Here is a 23,890-nt window from a genome sequence, read left to right as displayed (position 1 = left end):
CTTGGTTAACATAATAAAGTTCCATAAAAAATTACAGCATCCTTGTACTAATCCATACTTACTTAATATTATAAATGCAAAAGTGTGTGTTTGTGTGTCATGTTTGTCCGTCGAAACGGAGCGACGGATCGACGTGATTTTTTGGCATGGAGATTGTTTATGGGCCAGAGAGTGACATAGGTTACTTTTAATCCCGGAAAATGCACAGTTCCCGAGGGAACAACGCGCGATAACCGAATCCCACGCGGGCGAAGCCGCGGGCAAAAGCTATCTATAGTCTATAAGTTAAGCCGCGGAGAGATAGACGTACTCGTACAGACGGCTGGCGATCGCGAGACAATAAAGGTTACCACCAAAAGTCTAATAGTTATTTATGTGGCTGGTGCATAATGAGAGGCATTAAAGTACGAGTGTGGTTTTATGAAACGAGCCGAAGGCGAGTTTCATAATAAGATCACACGAGTGTTTTAATGCCTAATTATGTATAGCCGCATACATAACTTTATCTACATGCATATCATAAGTTTTCTATAATATGTTCAGATATGGCCTGTATTTTGACTTTGACTTTGACTTTGACTGACTTTGACTTTGACTTTGACTTTGACTTTGACTTTGACTGACTTGACTTTGACTTTGACTGACTTTGACTTTGACTTTGACTTTGACTTTGAATAACAATTATTATCTACATGCATGTCATAAGTTTTCTACAATATGTACAGATATGCATTGTTAAAAAAAGTATTACCGATACTTTAATGTAAACATTAAGATGCACCCGCAGATACCAGGTTTCTTAATAAAGGCCATTTGATAGTCGTTTCTGAACATATAATAGGGAAGTTATGATATGCATGTAGATAAAAATAAGTACATATGCGGCTAAGTAGCGAACAAAAGCAAGTTTCAAAATAAAATTGCTTGGTTAGTATTTTATTTGCTTTCACTAAGTATTTGCATAATTTACTTTTAAATAGCTACTTCCAATACCGTTTTTCCACATTTCCAAACAAAGCATCATGGAGTTTCATTTTATTCAGCGTCCAAATTCAGATTATAAAATCTGTCGGTACGTCATTTATCAGAGTAATTGGTCATTTATTTGCGAGCGAAACCGGGGGCGGGAGTAGTAGATTTTTAGTTCTCCCCTAAATAAGAGGGTTTAGGAGTCCGATTTTCGTGATCGATAGCGAGACTAGGGAAAAAAATGTGGTTTAAAATGATGAAATATTAATTTTGATTCTGTGCTTGACTAACCATTCCTGTTGGATAAAATAGCAATTGTTTTGGGAGAGTAATTTAAAATATTGCAATAAAAGTATTCTGGTAATAAAATAAAAAAAATATAAATACAGACAGGTTCATTTCTAAACACCTGTGATTTTGTAAAGTTGACAATTTAAGAATGGGCATTTCCTTCTGATTTGAAAAATTGTATAAGTTGTATTACAATATTTACAATACGAGTTGGCCAAATTTGAGTAGGATTCATAAATCCAATATTATTCAATTTATTTATTAAAAGAGAACCAACAGCGCGAGCGATTTTGCGAAATTTTTCTTTTGAACCGACTTCAAAAAAGGAGGATGTTATAAATTCGGCAGTATTTTTTTCTTTATTAAGACTAGTTAAGTAACGACCCATTCCCATTTTTACCTTCTACTTCTCGTAACTCCTCAAGACACGAGCATTACTCATATCGTTGTTATCACCTCCACTGAAACCATTGATGATAACATCTCGTCCACAATCCACTGATGTACAAGGGCCACCCCTCAGAACGCCACAATGAAGGACAGCTTACCACCTGTACCCATCAGAGCAGAACAACTTTTAACGCAACCAACAATCTAACAGACGAAAACCATTTGAAAAAATAAGGCCGACAACAAAAAATTCTACAACAAGAAAAAACTTTTAAACAGATCAACTTATTTTCACACCACGATGTTTCAAAAGTTTTTTGCGTAATCTTAAAATAAATTAGCAGAGCTAAAATAGCCATCTCATTCTCGAAATTAGAAAAAATATTGTTTTAACGTAGGCGGGCTACGGCGTAGTACGCTACGCGAGTGATGGGTACAAGGAAGCCGTCCGTAGTGTAAATGTTTTATTTAATAATATTATCGTAGAGTTGTTATTAAAACGTTTTTAACTGACTTCAAAGAAGGACTAGTGGCTCTGCGAGCTATGAGCATTTTAAAGTAGCTTAAATACACTTTGACATAATTCAACCTCCATTTCAAACATTTTTCAAAATCGAATCGAAAAAAAAAAACAACGGGGTCAAGAAATGAGACCCGTAGGAGAGAATAAGCAGCTGGATACGTAAGCATTTTTGGCAAATTTGAAACGGTGTCACAATTCCCTAGGTTCTTTGAGATAGCCATCACAACAGACGCAGACCAAAAAGGAGATGGCGGAACGAATGCTTGGAGGCGATTCAAATAAAGTGGCAGGAACATGTTCTCAAAGACGACCGGACACTTTGATATTGATGTTTTGGTTTTCTTTTTGTTTTTATGTATTTTTTTAAGTTTTCAGTATTTCATGTTATTACTTTAAAAGTTATTTAATAATTGTGTCCATTTTTATTTTTGACCTAAACATTCAGCAATGTAATTTTTTTCATGATTCTACTAACTGACATTTGATTGTATTCTATTGATTTTTCGATGATCCTTTTGTGAATTACTGGTTGTTTTTCTACGTCAGATAAATAACAAAACAACAACACATTTAACGAAATTGTGATGTTTATTTTCATAGTGCAGTAATAAGTCTAATGTAATCTAATCTGGGAAAACTAATTAGATTTGGACTCATATGCAAGGGATTGACCTAAACAAAAGTTATTGAAGTATTAGGCTAGTAAAAAATATCATCTAATAAAAAAAAAACAGGTTTTTCCTAGCAGATTAAACAAAGTCTATTTTTTTGCGAAGCGTTGACGTGGCAACCTATACTCTGACTATGTCACCCGCCACGCTGGAAGCAACAGCACGCTTCTGATCAGCGAGAAAGTTAGTGCCTAGAACAACTCGTACAAAATTCGCAAAAAATTACTGCGTTATTCAAATATTTGAGTACATGAAAGAAGCAAGACGTAGAACAAACAGTGTGTTCCCTTGACCGAGTTCCGCTTCCGACCCAATTTCTATCTTGCAGGGAATCGACCGATTTACCTTATTATATATTAAATAAATTAGATGCTAAGTTATTTCTTTGTTGAGTACGCTCCTTCAGATTTGAACGCCGACACAATGAAATGGTTACCTATTCTTATCGACTCAACTGAATCTATTTCAACTGTTTAGTGATTTAAATTATATTTTAAGTAGCATTCATAATTTCAGATAACATTTTTAATACTGCATGGAGACAAACATACATTTAGGGTGAACCGTCCTACCAGATTGAATCATCCAATAAAGGACTCCAAATCCCTGATGTTTAGCTCTCTCGTCAAGGCCACTTTGAACAGGAATCGACGGGAACGAATATTCCTTACAAAGTGTAAGCTCGTTGAAGACCACGATCCCTAGGCATGAGGGAACGACTAAACAGAAACATACCCATATGCTCGCTTTCAAAATGTAGGCAGAAGACACTATACTTTATTAGGAACGTGTCCCGCGTAAAAACATTAAGTTGTTTCGTACTAAGTCGCTTATGCCATCTCATATACAGCCTATAGCATACCCACGTATATGTACGACAAGCTTGCACAGCCTTAGTGGGACATAATTTATTGTTGCGAGGGCACCGGGACCGAAGAAGTATCTTTAAAAGGAGCTAGTTTTAGTAAGGGCTCCTAAGAGCTAACATTCTCATTAACTGTATTTACTATCACTATAGTCATAACCATAACTTGAATCACTTTCGAGGGGATTTTTTGATTTCCTTGGATTCTGGTGGAACGTTACTAATTTAAATACATTTATTTTCAAAGCATCTCCTCTGTATCTAAAATAAAACGAATAAGCTTTTACACACATATACAAAAATCTAATAAAGTACTTCTGATGCCTCTTAAATCCTAAAGATGCAGATAGCTAAATTTGATTTAACTGGCATCAAATACTGAGCAAAATCTTCTTTTTGTACCAATAAAATAATACAAAACAAATCACTTCAAAGTTGTAGCTTCAGATGTAGAACACGAAATAAGTAGCAATATCATCAAATCCGCAGAATACCTAAAAGAGTCACCGAAAGTCATCTCAAGCCAACGCTAGAGCCGAAATCCAATCGAACGTACAAAAAGTATAATCACATCAGGACACGTTTAAACATGTACAATTTGTGTGTGTGTGTACAAATGTAGGCGTCACAAAGGGGTCTGATTAAAAATCATGACATGCGCAGTAATTTTAAAAACTACCGGAGGCTGGGTTAATTTTTAAGTATTGATCAAAAATTGCGTATATGTACGGATGTTGAGAGGGTGGTGGGGGAAGAGGGTGCCTCCCGTGCGTGAATTAGATTTTTCAGTAGGAAATTTGTCATTAGAAAGTTCTTTTGTTAATGCGGGGGCTGGGTCGCGGTTGGGTATAGGATTGGGTTCCCTGTTTTTTGGCGGCATGTGGGAGCGCGGGGTAAAGAGTGGCAAATTTTTGCGAGCTACTAATGCTCGCTGTTTTAATTCAAGTATTCATTTGCTTTCAAGTGTGTGAAATGAATTCTGCAAGTTTACACTAATTCTTAACATATAAGAAATCATTCTAAATGAAGTTACGTATTTCCGAAAAGATTTTGGATACTCAAATTTTCGTCGTCTATTTTCGAAGTCGTGGTAGCTAAATGATTTCATCTATGGGCAGTCAAGCAGTGGGTTATGGGTTTGAGCCTGAGTTTGCACCTCTGAGTTTACTTATTGTAATTTATGTGCAAAATTACATTTCAAATTTAGCATGAGTTTTACGGAAAAGAAAAACACTTGCAAAAAACTAGATGGTGTGTGTAATGACCCAAGCCCTCTCATTCTGAGTGGAGGCCTGTGCCTTGCAGCGATGACTCAAATTTTAAGATTTATCTTTACAACTATGTCAGCCTCCTAAGGATTCCAAAGAATATATTATCTAAAAATATGAGTTTTTAAACAGTTCAAAATTCTTCTTTATTATAAAAACGAGTAGGTTTTTCTTTACTTCCAAGGTTTTCCGCTTCGAGAAGCCACACTATAGTATTTACTTTCTAGACAACTGTCTAAAGAACAAATGGTGTACTGTTTTCAGGGTTTACGCAGGTCTATGTAGTTAAATATGTATAATATGAAATTGTATCATTTTTTTAGTCAAAACAAAAACCAAATTCCATTTCTGGCTACAAAAAATATGTATTATCTTTAAAATAAGATAGTTTAAGATCTGCGGAGATAAATTTTGCCATTAAATAGTAGGTACATTAACTTACTTATATTGGGTAATATGTTTTATATTTATATAATGATTTTCAACGTCGGATCGCGTTTTGTTCAGCTGGTTAAAGCAAGGAATGCTTTGCTATTGTTTTCAAATTCAGTTTAATAGCATGACCAAAGTCCCAGCTTATTTTATCTGTCAATTTCAAATGTAATTTCGCACATGAATTTCGAAAAACTCAGAGGTGCGAGCCGGGGTTTGAACCCACGATCCTCTGCTTGAAAGGCCATAGGTAAAACCACTCGGCCACCATACCACGGCGCGGCTTAGAGGTACAATGTTCCATCTGTATTATGTTTAATTTATTTATTTTAATAAAAAAGACTAAATTTTTAGTTAATGAAAATTAGGAAAATAGGTAAAAAATGTCATGTATGTATATAAATATATGTTCCCTCTGACGCCCAATGTCCTTTATAACGGACACTGGGCGTTTGAACTGAACATTAAACTTTATGTCAATGACATAAAGTTTAATGTTCATAAATCAAATATTTGACTTGGACTTCAAGAGGTTATGTCATAAATTAGTAGAACTAAATTGATTAATAAATAGAAATAAAGAGTTCCATTTCAAAAACCATACTCTCCTTCCTTCAAAATACATTTTCGCCTTCATTCAACATCTTTATAGTTATGTTCCTTCAATTATTTTTTAAACAAGAGAACGCAGTCCCAACGAGTGCTCTAGCCATACCAAGCAAATACTAGAGCAACCCTCTTGACTCAAAACGAAAAAAACCGGTCCGACAAAAGTATTTTCATTATCTAAGCTCCGTCGCAGCTCGCAGCTACCGAAAACCTCTGCCTACCCGTATATTCATTTCCGTTTTGTACTGTTAATACCGCATACTTTTAACTGTCTAACTAGGGGTGGCAGGGGGCGCCCCCTCCCACCCCACTACTTACACGCGGCAGGCACAACTTTTATAATACTACGTACTCACGGTGCTTTTTAACGAACCCCCACCACCCACCTGCCACGCATACCGAAAAATACGCAGGGTGGGTTAGAAGTGAAGTGGCTGTATTTTGCGTATTTTTAATTCTACATGCGGGCGTGGTGCTTAGTTGTCGCGCAGTGCTTTCTAGGTTTTGATTTCGATGCTTGGGGTCGTATTAGGGTGGATTAGGTCTCGGAAAAGGATTTAGGGCTGGACTTCGTGTTTTATTTTAAGAGACAACATTTTATATAGACGATGTAGGTAATGAAAATGTCTCCGAAAATAAACTGCTTAGCAGTTTGGCGAAAATATTTGTAATACCTATCTAGTTGTTTTTTTGTAAATTGTGGCTTAAAAAAAAAAGGTTTTTCTTACTGGAAATAAATATCTTTATCTAGTGTTGATCTCAGTTTAGTACTTAGTGTCAAAAGTAGAAACTATCAAGTTTAAATCAGAATTAACTATTAATCTAAATTTTACTTAGAGACTAAAAGATTATTATGCTGATATTATATACGATTATGATACTAATGAAAATAATTTTGAACATGAAACTACCGTGAGACTCACTCATATTAAATATAATGACCCGGATAACTCACGTCTTAAATCGAGTTTAGCTCGACATGTTTCGGGCTAATCCGTAGCCCTTCGTCTTCGGAGCAACGCGACTCAGCGGCTGCTGCAACACGCGCACGTGCGCGTTATCCGGGTCATTATATTTAAAATGAAAATAATGTTATTTCAATTTTATAAAAAAACAGTTGTGTAAATTTTAAATACCTACACACGCGGCCCAAAATTTGGTCCACTCTACTACAAAATTACCTATTAATGCAACATTTGAGGGCCAGATTTTTTTACCGCTGAGTATACCTTGTGATATAAGGACATTAAATTATATTGTAGATCTGTTTTGAAAAAAATTAACCTGGATTCTTCTCAACAGAAGTTTTTCTGAACAGGTGGTGGATAAGTCCTTGTTACAGTCTAAATACAATAAAATATCTTTGACTCGACTTTGAATGTATAGTATAAAATAATAATAATAATAATAATAATAAAATTTATCAAATTCATTTCGGTACAAAATAACAAAATACAATATTTCACTTAAAATCTATGTAACACGCCTGCCTGAACTAGGATAATTCCTGTGTCTCAGGCTAAACGAAAAATAAAAAGTAATTAAAAAACGAAAAGAATGCCTTATGTTAAATAAAAAAAACAGAAACAACTAGGTACAAAATGACTACATGTATATAAAATTGGTGGGTCAAATATTTTGTGTTGAGATTTTTTGAATTTTTGTCGTAATTTGCGTAAGTTCAGCCAATGTCCAACCTAATCTCTAACTTCTCTGCACTCATAGGTTTGGGTGCAAAATTCAATAACAACTCTAGTCCTTTCAACGACAAGTTAAAGAAAAACTCTACCCAGTAACTAATATTATCAATTTAAATAAGAATCACAATCAATTATTATCTGTATAAATCAGAAGACAACACGCGACTCCCAAACGACTCAAATTCAAATTCAAATTCAAATGATTTATTCAGTAAATAGGCCGCAATGGGCACTTTTACACGTCATTTTTTTAAACTACCAGCGCTTCCGGAAAGACCATCATTGCCAAGAAGAATGCGCCGCAAGAAACTTGGCAGAAAGTCATTTTTTCATAAAAATATAATTACAAATAAAATACTTAAAAACTATATTACACAATTAAAGAAAAAAATACATAAAATAATAATAAAAGAAATACAGGGATGAAACCCATTTCAGAACCTTTCAATATGGCAGCTGCGTTCGCTCGCTCGCCCGGCCGTTTGACAAGAACTGAATGCCCGGTACCATGAAACTCGGTTCGCGTGGTGACAAAGCGACGCTTGTCATACAGTTTGCGATAGCTAAGCGACCGTCGCTATTCCGAAGCGTTGTCATAATACTTGATAACTCTCGGCGAATAGATTTTATGCTATTAGTTGAATGAAATATCTTTATCTTAAAATGCCGGAGGTTTTAAGTAATGCACAATGAAGCATGATAATGACGACAATTAAGCAACATATAGCCATGAAAATATTCAGCATACAAAAAAGGTTAATTAGTTTCGATTCCGACAAATGCATAGGATTTCACTTGATTAAACATCTATCAGACAATCTTTTGTGAGGAAATGATACTACATTTTGCTTAAGTATATTAGCTTTGCCCCAAGGTTGAGGCAGTGTACTCAATTTATAAGCAACTAGACTTTAATAGCTGCTTCGCATGCCGAAAGCATAACATCACCAGTATTATTTTATTGAAATTTCAGGATTTAAAAAATACAATACAATTAGGTAACATTGTAAATAAAATATCCACACCAAACTTTATGCTTCTAGCTGTTGACATAATTTCAATTTAATTCCGATTCCATGGGAATATTGGCACAAAAAACAGTGTACCTAGATGTCATTCCAGACGTCCAGCTATTTATATACCAAATTTCCGTTCAGCCGTTTTAGCGTGAAGGAGTAACAAACATACACACACACACACACACACACACACACACACACACACATAGTCGTATCTAAACCGAATTGAGAACCTCCTCCATTTTTTGAAAATAAATAAAAACACCTAAAAAATATTATATAGAAAGTAAACATTTTTTTGTAGACACTGTCTTTTTGTTAGATCCTTTGCTTGCTAAAATTGCAATAAATTAATTTGCTGACCAAACTTGACTAAACATACCAACTGGCTACTTACACGGACGAGAAAAGTTTAGTGTATCTTCTACAGCAAACAAAACTACCAACAATAAAACAAAATAACTACATCTCTCAAAACCCCCCATTTTACAGCCATGAGCGGGCAAATACAGAGAAAACAGAATTACCAATTTACTGTTGCTTTCTTTCCTACCTCTTCCAGTCCTTTAGATTCTTATGAGCAAGGAGTAGAGTTGCTATTATAGTGTAGGAGCCCTGCCGAGGGTGATACATATTTTTTATAGATTGTAACATTGTGGCACTCATGCCTGACACGGCGGTATGATATGACAGCCGCTGCATTCAGTCGCTTTCGAAGATGATTCGAACAAACTTACTTTGTACCTTACATGTACCCAATAGAGGTTGGTTCCGCTAAGGTTGGAACCCGTTTAGGTGGGTTTCCGACGTTCAGCTGTTAGAATGTAACTGACTATTCGTGTCACTATCAAAATATGGGGGCGGCCACTTACGCAACGGGTGCTTTTGAGACCGATTTCTGTGTGATAAATATGCGGGAAACTCGTGAATGTTTACCGTATAGACCCATTTTACTAGTCTTTATAGTTAAGAAGGCCTGTGCCCAGTTGTGGGACGAATATAGGTTGGTCTAGTACACGTTCATTTTTTATCTAAAATTTATATTTACAGAAAGAAAGAAAATATTTATTTGCCAACAGTACAACAATAAAAATAATACAAGATAAAATATAATACAGCACAGATTATAATGAAGAGTAAAAAAAAACTTTACAAGTAGTCTGTCCTGCGGCAAAAAGAGCAAACTCAGCTAATGGTGCGTTCACGCACTTGAGCTTTAGCACTTATTAAATTATTAGATGGCATAAAATGGTACAGTCACCCGCACCAGTACCTATTTAACAGAGCAAAGCGAGCTTAAATATCTATACGACTCTATTTCTTAGGCCGCTAGAACGTGTCTGATGTTTTTTCCCGGTCCACTGTGGCATATTAATGCAGGTGACAGACGTGACGTACGCTTGCTAGATCTCGTTGCGATAAAAGGAAAATATGGACAACATTATTTTTAATCCTACTATAGTAGATTATTGTCGTGGCCTGGAAGTAGGCAATTGCTGGCTGAGTATGAGTATTAAACGGACGAGCTTGCGAGTCCGTTTAACTAATACGAAGCCAGCAATTGCTATTCCAGCCGAGACTAATATAAAGCTTTTCTCAAAAATGGTGAATAATTCTGAAATAGAATAAACTTTTTCTCAAAATATATTGTAAAATTTAATTTAATCCAATATTTTTCTTATGCTTTCCCGCCTTTTTTCATTAAAAAATAAACTGCAGGTGTTTTTCCACCGAAAACACCACAAGCTATTTCAGACCCATAGAAAAAGTCCGGAGTTCCAACAAAATATCTGATACCGGCCATTAGACTTGGCTGTATGTATACGACTTGTGCCAATATTGCCATGGCCTTTTTAACTTTAAAAAAAATGTGACTGATTGCAGGCGCGCTAATTCATTATTGTCGAGCCAGCGCGCCTGCAATCGTTTAACTTTTTAATTTTTCGCTGACCATAAACTATGCACTTCACCTTCTGATATGTAAACAATAATGTCAACTTTTACGGTCATTTTTGAGAAAAATTAGTTATTTCAGCTCGGCCAGCAGACTAAGCAGAAGCTATAGTTTCAGCCGAGTGCCCGCTCAAATGACCCAATTTCATTTTTTAAGGTGGATTAGCCGCCTAATTTTAGCGTGCACAAAAATAGTTCTAACACCCCTGGGTGGCCTTAAGTGACCTCAAAAAATTAGGTGTTTCTGACCAAGGAATGGACAAAACCAGTAAAGTACCTAGTGTTTTTTTTTATGTTACATGCTCATCGGAGACGCTTTGGTTAGGAAACCAAGGGCGAAAGTTCTTGTTGGAGCAAGATAGAAGTTGCAGACTGATTCCATGCTTCATGGAATTACGAAGTTTAGAAGAAAGAATAAAAAATAGACAAAGTTGTATAATTTATTTAATCTAGATGCTGTATAGTACCAGAATGGCGCTCCAATTTAATTGTTTATAGTTTAACATATTATTTTTCTTAAGTTTAGCTTGGAACGAGGATGCTGAATTTTTATTTTTTTAGTTAAAGGAATCTCACGTTCTGAATAATAACTAATATATTAATTTTTTATCAGTGGAGAATGGACTTTGATGGTATTGAGAATATAATTAAAGCACTTTCGCCGTTGTTTAAAGAGATAATATATTATGTTATGAGAATGTTTAATGTAAAAGAGTGATTAATAATGAATGTATAATTGTTTAATGAATTTATAATTGCATGTGTATTTAAAAATATTTTCTGACTAGATACTGATGACAACATGTCTCTGATGTGGCATGACATCGTGAGTTGAAGAGCTTGGCTGGCGCAAATGCAGACTGCACTCCGTGTTGTCTGGTGCATGAATGGGTCTGGCGCTAATGCGGACTGCGCACCGTGTTGAAGGGGTGATATGACACTTCACCACCACCATCAGCCATTTCAAAGTCCTATGATGGGGACGATGCTTCAACTCATCAGTGATAGTATTTAATAGTTAAAAAATGAAATTTTTAAGAAAACTTAGGATCTAAAGTCAGTGAAGCACTGTGGTGCAACACACATCATAAGCGATGCTGTGTTTATACTGCGGTGTGGAGCTAGCTTTTCATCTGATGTGAAGTTCGCATTGCATGGTGGTGCGACACACATCATAAACGATGCTGTGTCTATACCGTTGTGTAAGGCTAGCTTTACATGCGGTTGGCTTTGGCAATATGTGTTGTAAACACGATAATGTTGGAAAGTGTCCTAAACACTATTAATTTTTTTGTATTGCCTTAGCCAAACATAAACAAGCACTTAGTTTAGTTACTGCCATGAATGATCTTTCGGCAGGTTTTGTTCATTCGAGCTGCGGGCTTGTGAGTTGGCCATTTAAGGGCATGTTCCCAATGTTTATTAAGGCTGGTCTTATTTAACCTGCAGGTCAGCTCTAGCAGAGCTATGGTAGACCTTTGTTAACTGTTCCTGCCTAGGTAGGTTAGTCCTAACCTCAATAGGAGGGAGGGATATTGTACTAACCTCTTGTGTCCGTTGATTCGATGCTGGCAGCATAGTTCTAATTTTAAAATAATAATAGGAAACGGACGCAAGGGTGTTAAACAGAAGACTTGTATGCTAGCTGCCAACGTAGGAACGTGATCTTAAAATATACAAAAAATAATAACGAAGTGTTTTTTCTTAATAAAATAGGGAAATATTAAGCTAGTGGACCGTCCGTCCACTACAGTACTTAGCAGTGTGATGGTTAATGGGTACTTTTGCGCCCCGGGCAACTCGAGGGGGCCTTTTTGACTTCACATTTATCAACGGAACATTTTTAAGTGAGAGAGAGTGATATTTATTATTGTTTTTATTTAATTTGTGATTTTATTTTGTCGTATGTAATTTGATTGTACTTGTGTCCCACTGCTGGGCAAAGGCCTCTCCTCTCTTGCTCCACGCCTGCCTATGTAATGTGTTATATGAAAAAATCTTAGCATTAAAATATTTCGGATTATATAGTAGTTGTTAGCCACTTGTTTTTTTTTCATTATTTTTTGCTGCCTTATCAATTTCACTTTTCGTAATTACAGTTGAGAAAACTGAACCACTAACTACTAGGGTGGAACCGTTGTGCTACTAATGTCATGTTGACATCCCATACGCTTGTCAAAATAAAACAGTGGTAAACTAACACAACCAATAAAAAAACCGTCCAAATGCGAGTCGGACTCACGTACGAAGGGTTCCGTACCATTATCTATACAACATTGGACATTAGCAAAAAAAAGGAAAAGAAAAAAAGGTTTGTTGTGTGGAAGATATTTATTTTATTTTAATTTATTTTTAAAGTGATTATACAACTAAATATTCAGTGAATATTTCAAGCGTCTACCTGTTGTCGTTATTAATAACAAGCAAAAAACGGCAAAAAATCACGTTTGTTGTATGGGAGCCCCCCTTAAATATTTATTTTATTCGGTTTTCAGTATTTTTTGTTATAGCGGCCACAGTAATACATAATCTGTGAAAATTTCAAGTACCTAGCTATTACGGCTCAAAAGATAGAGCCCTGTGACAGACGGACGGATAGACAGACAGACAGACAGCGGAATCTCAGTAATAGCGTTCCGTTGGCGCCCTTTGCGCACGGAACCCTAAAAAGTTGGAAAATCCCCGACTTTGTCACTTCAAAGTTCAATAGCTATCTCAAAAACGGCTAAACCAAAAATAAAGAATCCTTCAAGATGGATGTGGGCAGATTTGGTTGATTGAACGAAAGTATCAAGGGTATTCAAGTTGAGGTTATTTTGTAAAAATGTAATAAATATTTCACAGATTATTTTGCCTACCGCATAGTCGGTTCGTAAATAATCAATATTTACGACAGTTAAAATATATACATTTTTTTAATTTATTTGATGTAGGAAACCGGTATCAAAAAATTACATTTTGAAAAATATGATGTATACCTACTTGTATAATATTATTCCCTTTTTAAACAAAAAAGCCTCAAATTTTACTATAATGATACCTAATAGATTAATGGGGAGGTTGGTATATATTTTTTTCTTTTATGTGGGTCTCTTAGTAATTTATGTTGAAGTACATACTCGTACATATATCGCTTCTTTGCGACAAAACTGTGACATAGTAACAGCGCAACTTTGGAGATAGCACAGTTTTGTCGCATAGGTGCGAATGTTTTTTATAATTATTTCCTTTTTTGTGTGACTGAAGAGATTGTACATTTTTGTTTATTGAGGAAAACTTTATTTTACAATCCGTACACCTATAAAATTATAAATGAGAAAGTTACTCTGTCTATCTGTCTGTTACCCCTTCACGCGTAAAACCACTGAACAGATTTAGATGAAATTCGGTATGGAAATAATTTGAGAACCTGGGAAGGATGGTTTTTACTGCGAAAATTTGCATACTTCCTACGGGATAACAATAAAATACTTCTTCGCAGACGAAATCGCAGACAAAAGCTAGTTATGAATCAACATAATCATCGTCCCAGTCTCCTCCCACGTCTGAGTATAGGCATCGTCTCAGAATAAGAGTTAGTTATTATATAATGTGTTTATTGGTTTATAATTATAAACATAGAGTTGTTCTTTTTAAAACAATTCACAACCATAATCGATCTACGCATCTTTTCAATCTCATGATTGCTTACAGCTCGTTTCTCCCTCAAAAGCTCAAATATAATAGGTAGGTAGGTACACAAAAATAAAAACATTAACAATACTACCAAAATACCAACACCATAACAAAACCTAATACAACAACACTATTCAAACGGAAACAACATTATTTCATTAGTACTAAGATACTACTAGCTTAGTATGATTAACAAGTCAAGTACGCATGCCTCAAGCGCCTGCCGCTTGCAATATAGCAATAAATCGCAGCGCCGCGCGCGTCTCCTTATTTCTTACAGGCGCTGGTGTTATAGGCATTATGCAACTCGACTAGCAAGATTGCCAGACGGAGTTGGGGCCTTGAAGTCGAATTATAGTATTAATTTTACATAAAACAGGGAATAGTTTAAGTTATCTTATATGTCAAAAAATTAAGAGCCTTGATGTAATTTAACGTACAGTCGATCAATTTTGTCGAGAAAATCATAGTCAAATTGATTATTAAAAGGTTCTACACTGGTACATGATCAATTTGCTCGACTGTACCTAAGAGAAACTTAAAGCGTTAACATAAGTTTTAGGGAAATATAATGAAAATATATGTATTAAAGTTGCTGAAATAGCCATTGTTTTTGATGGAATCACATTGGAATCATTAACTAATTATGGACGGATACAGCATATTTTTATTATGATTAACAAAATATGTTAATTCTGAACCCAACTAGATTCTATGCTATAAACAAAAGTGCTATATGAAATTAGATAATTGTTAATACTAGAGCTTTACCTGAGTATCGTACCAATCTTTATAACGAGTATGAACCTGTGAGCAAGCCAACGTAGATTAAGTTCGCCTGGCAATGTAAAATAGCAAATCACCTGAAAGTTCAAATTACTCAGAAGATACTAATGCCGGCTTCCTTCGATAATTCAAAACGTTATTTTTCAGCGCTGCTGCCTCAGCCTAAATAATAAATTCGATTCTCTCCAGTCACACAAACATCGGGGTAAAACAATTTATTACAAAATGTAAACAGGAAGAGCTGTATTTTCATTTAGAATACGAATTCCCGATGCCCCCCTCCCCCTGCATAGACGAAAATACCCGGTTATGATTAATTCCAAATGCGCCTCGCATTGATCAAGAAACGGCTTTTTACTCCAAACTACCCATCTCTTGCCCCCACCTCCCCCCCTGCCAGAGCGAGACTAAGCGCAGCATCGCCCCTCTCACTCTAAAACAAAGATGCTAAAACTTCTTTCGCTAGTATGAAGATTTTAATTTCATATTTTTGATGAAACGGTTCTAATTTTACTTCCTCATCACAACGAAACTGGACCTTACTCCGCGTGCGTTGAGCTCATTTCACGTTTTCGCGCGAACGCACTTGCTGCCATTTTCTAATTCGGAATTAGTTTCCGAAGTGAAAAGATACAGTCCCAAGACTGTGTGGGTGGCCAGACTTAAACTGGGGCTTAACTGTAGTAACTTTAGGTTGGTATTCGTTTGCCGGTGCGTTTGTAAGAAATAATTCTTCAGTTGTACCCCAAAATTAGTCGAATGAGGGGAAAGGGGTTCATACGATGGGTGGTTTTAAAAGAAGAAGGCAAAAAGGTGGGGATAGAAAGATGCGCAAAGACTTAGTTCGCGGGGGTGGGGAGGCGTTATAAAATATATAATTCTATACTTACAATACTTGTAAATACGGCACGCGGAAGTAGGGCGCGGGAGGTGTCTTGGCACTTCGCTCCGTTTCCGAGTTTAGTTTTGCTCATTATTTGGGTTATGTTAATGAACGTGTTAAGTGATTCGCTTTGATTTTAATTGCACTTTGATAAGGCTTAATTGGCTGGGCGGCGGCGTGTTTATGTTCAACTAGTGTGGTGGTATGTGACATATACAGCTGTCAATTGGGTATGTGATAGCGCAAAATCCTTAAGAGTTAGAGGTTTTGGCACATGCAGATATTTGCAGATACAGAGTTTAAAATAACTTTTGTGTTAGGTCGTGAGTATTAAAGTACGTTTTTGTCAAGACAAAAATATCACGGCTGTATAATGCCGTGAGAATAAAAAAAATTGTTGACAAAAAATTACTTCATATTTGGCAATGTTGCTGAAAAAATGGTACTTTAGGCAAAAAAATGCTAATTTAATTCAGACAAAATCCGTAATCATAATAGTACCTAAAAAAAAATATTTTTTATTTTATTCTTCTGATGGTAAGAGATCACCACCGCCCATAAACATCTGCAACACCAGGGGTATTGCAGACGCGTTGCCAACCTAGAGGCCTAAGATGGGATACCTCACGTGCCAGTAATTTCACCGGCTGTCTTACTCTCCACGCCGAAACACACTGCTCCTTCACGGCAGGATTAGCGAGCAAGATGGTGGTAGCAATCCGGGCGGACCTTGCACAAAGTCCTACCACCTGCAAAACATTACATATGACCCAATGTTAATATTGTACAAATTCAATAAATAAAGTTAAGTCCTCCTTAAAGTAACGCCTGATTAAATAAATTATTATGAAATAAGTCATAATAATATTTAATTATACACGGTTAACTAAATTAGACATAACGAAAAGGCAAATTTTCACTACTTTTGAAAAAACTCTGCTGAGTGAACTTTATAAACATTATTTTAAGGGCAAGTTTTTTGACGTATGGATTTGCAACGGCGGATGGCCGTTGGGGCCGAAAAGTTCTGGAATGGAGGCCGCGGATCGGCAAGCGCAGCGTAGGACGTCCACCAACAAGATGGACGGATGACCTGGTTAAAGCCGCGGGTTCTCGGTGGATGCAGGCCAACCGAAGCAACTAGAGGTCTATGGGGGAGGCCTATGTCCAACAGTGGACGTCCAACGGCTAAGATGATGATGAAGATGATGAATGAGGAAATGGTGAAAGGTTATCTAATCACGGTTTACATTCTCGCCCTCCGATTTCCTGGTTCAATCACGATTTCAAATTTTAAATGAAACCAACTATCAAGACAGTTTGGTCGCGCTACACCGCTACATTCGCTGATATTTAGTCGCGAAACGGGATGTATTATAAAAGGCGGTAGTTGTTTAAAATAAGAGCGAGAGGGAGCGGCGGCGCAGCGGCTCTGAGGCGGTAGGACGCGGGTTCGATTCCGGACGCAGTGGAAGCAAATTTGGAGTTTTAGACTTATTGAGTTTGTTTGACAGAGTCGTGGTAGCTTAATAATTTGACATGCTGTTTCTATTTTTAGGGTTCCGTATCTTGAATGACAAAAAACGGAGCGCTTATAGGATCACTTTGTTGTCCGTCTGTCAGTTTGTCAAGAACCTTTTTCTGAGGAACGCGTGGAGGAATCAATCTGAAATTAGTATTAAATAGGTACTCAAGTCTGCTATCGCTTGAAGCAGCGAAAATATCAAACTGCTAATCAAAAGATACAAATATAGTTAGTAAATAGTGCGTCCACACAAATGGCAAATTTTTTTGGATACTTCCGGTTGTCCTAGAAACTTGAAATTTGATATGACGGTATCTATTAGAGTATAACCAATAACAAAAGTCCGTAAATCTTATTTTATGTCGGTCTGTCTATGTCAGCAACAATGTGAAACGATCCCACACTACATATATTTTGCTTCAAAAAAGGGCTCTACTAAAACTGGATATTTATAGATATACCTACAAAAAATTGTAAAAACCCTTCGCTGCGCGAGTCATGCTTCCACTTGATTTGAATTCTATTATATTCCTCTGCAACTCTTAGCCTAGTGCAATGATTTTAAAAAGTGTGGGTTATTGAAAAAAAAATTGTAATTAACTAGTTATCAAACTGTTTAGAAGCTTTTGCTTAACTTGCCCTGTTGTTGTTTTAGTTGATTCAAATCTAGTAAATTCATTTTGCATAGATACAGTCAGAAAAGATACAATCAATAAAAAAAGCTTGTATTAAAAATAAAAATTTTAATACAGACTTTTTTGTTCGTAAGCATTAAATGCCGCAAGTGAATCTGATCCACTGAATATTGCGATAAAAAGTAGCCACGACCTGGGTTTGATTCCCAGTGCTGGTCTTATTTTTCTGGTTTTTCTGTGCATCTATATTTCCAGTTTGTATTTTCAATTTAGGTTTTACGGGATGACCGTAAAAGTAAAAATTTGGAATTGAAATAAAAAATACAAAAAGATTCCAAAAAACCAATCTTAATAAAAAGTAGCCTATAGTTGTCATAGTTATCCAGCTATCTTCCTACCAAATTTTATCCAAATTCGTTGAGCCGTTTTAACGTTAAGGCGAAAAACAGGATTTTTAGGAAATACACTTTTTTGCACTGAAATAAGTCGGCTACTTAATGAATCACGTTTCTTAATTTATATATCCAAATAATGTCTGAGTCTCTTGAATTACGAAGAGTCTATTTCACCTCTTGATCTTTTTAACCGACTTCAAAAAAGGAGGAAGTTACTATGTGACAGATTCAGTATTGCTCTCTCTCTGTTTATTTTGTTCGAATAAACAGAGACAGCATTAAAAAGAAAGAAAGAAAAAAACATTTATTCACTATTCGCAAAAACTTTGCAAAAACTCACATGAAGTATAACAGATTGAAAAAAATCATTACCTACATTTATCTCTTACATCAAATCTATCCATGAATGGCCAAGCAGGCTCAAAACACCTAACATAAGACGCCAGCATTCATAGCTCTAAAATGTCCAAGCTACAATATGACACGTCATAACATAATGAATATAATTTGAATTGAGTGAAGCTACCTATGTTTTATCCACTCATTTTGCGTGGTTCTTAGTAAAAAGTTGTGGGGGGGCGGCACTAGCGCCTACGCCGTAGCGGCTACGCAGCGTAGGCCCGCTACAGCGTAGCAGGGCTATGCAAATGTATTACGTCATCACGAGTCTAGAGTTTTTGGTAATTTATAGAAGGATTGTCTTATTAGACTGGTAGATTTATATAAATTAATTCTATTGACTATTTAATTTCTAACTAGCTTTTGCCCGCGGCTTCATCATCCCAGCCTATATACGTCCCACTGCTGGGCACAGGCCTCCTCTCAGAACAAGAGTGCTTGTAAGAGGGCAAGTTGCCCGCGGCTTCGCTCGCGTGGAATTCGGTTATCGCACGCTGTTCCCTCGAGAACTGTGCATTTTTCCGAGATAAAAAGTAGCCTATGTCACTGGCCCATAAACAATTTCTATGCCAAAAATCACGTCGAGCCGTCGCTCCGTTTCGACGTGACACACAGACATGCAAACACACACACACTTTCGTTTTTATAATATTAGTATGGATTTGGTGCACATAATTGACATACCAGAAAAACTAACTTTTTGCGTACCTACCTGCCGCTTCTTGAATATTTAGAAGATGACACAATTTTTTTTTTAATTGAAATTATTACTTAATTTAAAGGAAAAAAATAGTTAGCAAGTTTGTGAAGTTATAGTACATTTTAAATACATAATTATACAAGAGTTCATCAATCACAAATTGCCTTTAAAACTATTCAAAAATAATCAAAATTCTGCACTTTTTATTTTTCAACCGCACAATCAATTTCGTTCTCCATTTAAATACTCCCAACAACCAACCAAAAGGTTTGGACGCAATAACAAACTATTGATTTTTCCGCAGCATCTTAGACCCAACTACCGACATCCCTTTTAATATCACCCTAAAAACTTAAAAGTTCATTAGCCTGCCAGCCCTGCCTACTATCTTGCACGTTCCTAAGACGAGCGGGTGGGGGCCACCCCCACGAGGGAGGGGGGACGCGGAAATATGAAGGGAGTTCTCATTTATCAATACACACTGAGACTGTTTCTTTCTCTAAGAATTGATTATATTCTGGTAAGAATATTGATGGGGGGGTGCTTGAAAGTTTTCCGGCTTAATGTGGGGGGTTGATTAGAGTTTTTGATGTCCCACCCCGGTTTTACATACGTGCTTGTTTTAATGTGTTCTATGTTGCGTTGGGGCACGTTTTTGGAGAAGTGTTTCGCTGTTTTTTTGCGAAGGAGTCGCAGGAGCGTTACCTGAGAATGTTTCGAGAACAATTTGATAAGATTTTTCGTCATTGGGTAATTTGTTTGTTGTTGAGATGGAATATTGTCGTAGTAAGGAAAATGTCGGTGAACATACGCGTTGCTAGTTGCCTGGAGGTGTTATCCCCGATCCCACTGTTCTAATTAAGTCTGTTTGTATGTAACTTCATCACGTCTAAACCGCTGAACCGATTTAGGTTTAGTTTGAGTCTTGGGAAAGTACATGAGATAGTTTTTATCCCTGAAAATTGCATTTTTCCCGCAGGATAGCGATAAACGAATTCTACGCAGAGACAAGTCGTGGCCACAGGCTAGTAGTGGAATAAACCCAGGTTATTCATGTCTTAAATCGAGTTTAGCTCGACAAGTTTAGGGCTAGTTTGTAGCCCTTAGATTTATTTATAAATTTTTCATGTTCAAAGACTGGAATTGATAATGTGACCGAGTTCCACAGTGGCTCAATAATAAAGGGTACTTGTACGAGTACTGATTGGTCCGTACACACTTTTGACGACTTTCAATTAATAAAATTGGATGGAAAAGACTATACGTGTCACCTGCTTATGAGTTAACACCGGCACTAATGGACGCCCGCAACTCCAGAGGATTGCAGAAAGGTTGCCGATCTAGAGAGCTAGGATTAATATATGAACACCAGTAAATTTACCGGCTGTCTGCACTGCTGCTTGGTGCCCTTAGCGTGTAAGATGATGATTGCGATACGGTGAAAACTTCGTCAAAAATCTTACCCCCGCAGATGTTAGGCTTGTGAAATAATGTAAGTACTTAAAGATTTCCGGATAGGGTTTTTAACAGCATTTCTTGTGGTTTTAAACCTCAGAGGCACCATAACAACTAAATAACCGGAAATTCAACCAACTAGCCGGAATGATATTTTTTTATCTTAGATTTCGTTGATGACGCAATGGCTAAATAAAAAAAATACTATGGCTTTGACCTGACCTAACAAAACATAAACACGTCAACAACACATGCACAGTATTGTTTCAAATAGTCGCTTTCATACACGTTTTGCTTGAAATACACGTACACGCCACGTGTTGAACCGACGTACAACGTGCACTGACGTCAGTTCTAATTCAACGGCAATCCAATTACGTTGGAAATATTTGACCAAGACCGACCGGACCGGACCAAGTGGTTAGAGAACCTGACTGCGAAGCTTAAGGTCCCGGGTTCGAATCCCGGTTGGGGCAGATATTTGTATGAATAATACGAATGTTTGTTCTCGGGTCTTGGGTGTTTAATATGTATTTAAGTATATATTTATCTAGATAAGTATGTTTATCCGTTACCTAGTGTCCATAGTATAGTACAAGCTTTGCTTAGTTTGGGACTAGGTCAATTGGTGTCAAGTGTCCCATGATATTTATTTATTTATTTATATTTATTTTCTACGAGATATAAATTATGCCGGCGGCCGTTCTTAAAATCCGCCAGATCACGAAATTCCTAGGCATATTGTGAAATCGCGCCATTTCATGAATTGGCTAAGGGACATCCGCCATATCGTTCAAAACTCACCGTTTACGATTTGCCTAGTGACGTTTAGGAAGATCATAAAATTCGTAGGCATATCATGAAACGCCGCCATATCGGTTCTGGAACTTCGCCAGCCGTTGCCGCGGCACGATCGCTTCGCTCGCTCGTCGTACCTAAATTTTTTTTATAGTCTCACACTTTTCAATACAAAGAATATATTTTAGCCTGACACGTTCCTATAACGGTGATGGTATGATACGGTGTAGTGGATAGAGACCTTAAGAATGTAGCGACTTTAGGTTTTTTAAAAGTAGGCAAACTGCAACTGTTGCTTGAAACTATTTGTAGGTTCTAATCCTTATAAAAAATATCACTTTAACCATTTTTTCACACTATTCGATTAATATTGCTACATATTGTATATTATAATTGAAAATTGTTATTGTTTGTTGTTTTTCGTCTTGCTTGCTGAGCGTATGGTTGGCCGTGTCAGTTGTCAATGTCATGCACATGACATGCTTGTGTTGGTAGCGCTGACTTTAAACGGTCCGGTCGTGCGCGCAGCTTGCAGTGACGGCCTCACGGTCCCACCGGAAGACCAGCGCTAGCTCCTGAGCCGGCATTATGCTGAGGTGGGTCCGTTTCGTGAATGGTAACTGCTTTCCTTGTCTGTGTTATTTATTTATGTAATCGTTCAAGTTTCTTTGTTACTTTTCCGAATAAATGTATTTTCTTTCTTTCTTCTTTCTTCTTTCAGAAGTCAGTAAAAATTATTCTCAAGAACTCCTAAATTTCTCGAGCAAACGAAATGACTCCCCCTGTCAAGCTTAGACATAGACGTATGCGTGCGTGTGTGCGTGCGGAAATTAATGTATGAATACTTGAGGGGTTGCTTAAGATTAGTTTTCGACTCGCTTTCTGACTATTGTGGAGGTAAACGGAACATTGAAGAAGGGCGTGGAGTTAAAAGTGAAATGGGGTTCGTAATTTTTTTGTTTTTAAATTGAGAATCGAAAGATTAAAAAAAACTTGCGAGTATCATAGAGGTGCTTTAAAAACATAAAAATACTCACATCAAAAAAGTCTTGGGATACTCATTAGTCCTAGACTAAGATGTGTTGATTCAATAGTAACCCATACTAATATTATAAACGCGAAAGTGTGTGTTTGTATGTTTGTCCGTCTTTCACGTCCAAACGGAGCGCCGGATTGAAGTGGTTTTTGGTATGGAGATAGTTTATGGGCGAGAAAGTGACATAGGCTACTTTTATCCCGAAAAAATGCACAGTTCCTAAGGGAACAGCGCACGACAACCGGAATCCCACGAGGGCGAAGCCGCGGGCAAAAGCTAGTATGCCTATATTTAATTGGCCTAAAAAAAAAAAAAACAAAATCATTTATTCAGTAAATATGGCAGAAAGTCATTTTTTCAACATAAAATAATTACAAATAAAATACTTAAAAACTACAGTATACAATGAAATAAAAGAAAATACAAAAAATAATAATAATAATACAGGGATGTATGGGGTCCCTTAGTTACAAAACTAAACTCTAACTATAATCTACGTTCAGTGGAAGTGTAGACTGCTTCCACTGTCATAAATTAAAAAAATAAATAATTATAATAATAATAAATTAATTCTGAAATTTACATTTCAGGTCAAGTAACCATTAAACTTTTGGATTCCGAAGGCAAGCTCACGTCTGCCAAAACAGTCTAGGGATAAAATATATCTCTAGGCACTTTGTATGAGTGTTAGTTTTCGAAATACTCGCGGTATAGGAAAACTAGATTATTTTTAGGGTTTCCTACTCGAAGGGTTATAAACGTAACCCTATTAATACCTATCTCTAAACTATCCGCCCCTATCCGCCAAAAAAGTGTTCACGAAATCGACGTAGATCGATGTAGCAAAAATACGATCAATCTTTAACTATTTTTACTACTCATTTTGAGTACATTTGTACCTAAACACCCACGC

General features: G+C 36.6%; 1 protein-coding gene and 1 long non-coding RNA gene across 4 annotated transcripts in view; one reads left to right on the top strand and one right to left on the bottom strand.

The window, feature by feature from the left end:
- Positions 1-23,890, bottom strand: part of br (broad-complex core protein) — a 173,544-nt gene that overhangs the window by 101,922 nt on the left and 47,732 nt on the right. The window lies entirely within an intron of this gene.
- On the top strand, positions 10,975-12,380 carry LOC141437095 (uncharacterized). Its single transcript, XR_012452364.1, has 2 exons — positions 10,975-11,120; positions 11,479-12,380. It is a non-coding gene; the product is annotated as an uncharacterized lncRNA (long non-coding RNA).

This window comes from Choristoneura fumiferana, chromosome 17 (genome assembly GCF_025370935.1).
Source record: "Choristoneura fumiferana chromosome 17, NRCan_CFum_1, whole genome shotgun sequence".
Classification (NCBI taxonomy): Eukaryota; Metazoa; Arthropoda; class Insecta; order Lepidoptera; family Tortricidae; genus Choristoneura; species Choristoneura fumiferana.
Note: the sequence above shows the minus strand (reverse complement) of the source record. Positions and strands in the feature narration are given on the sequence as shown.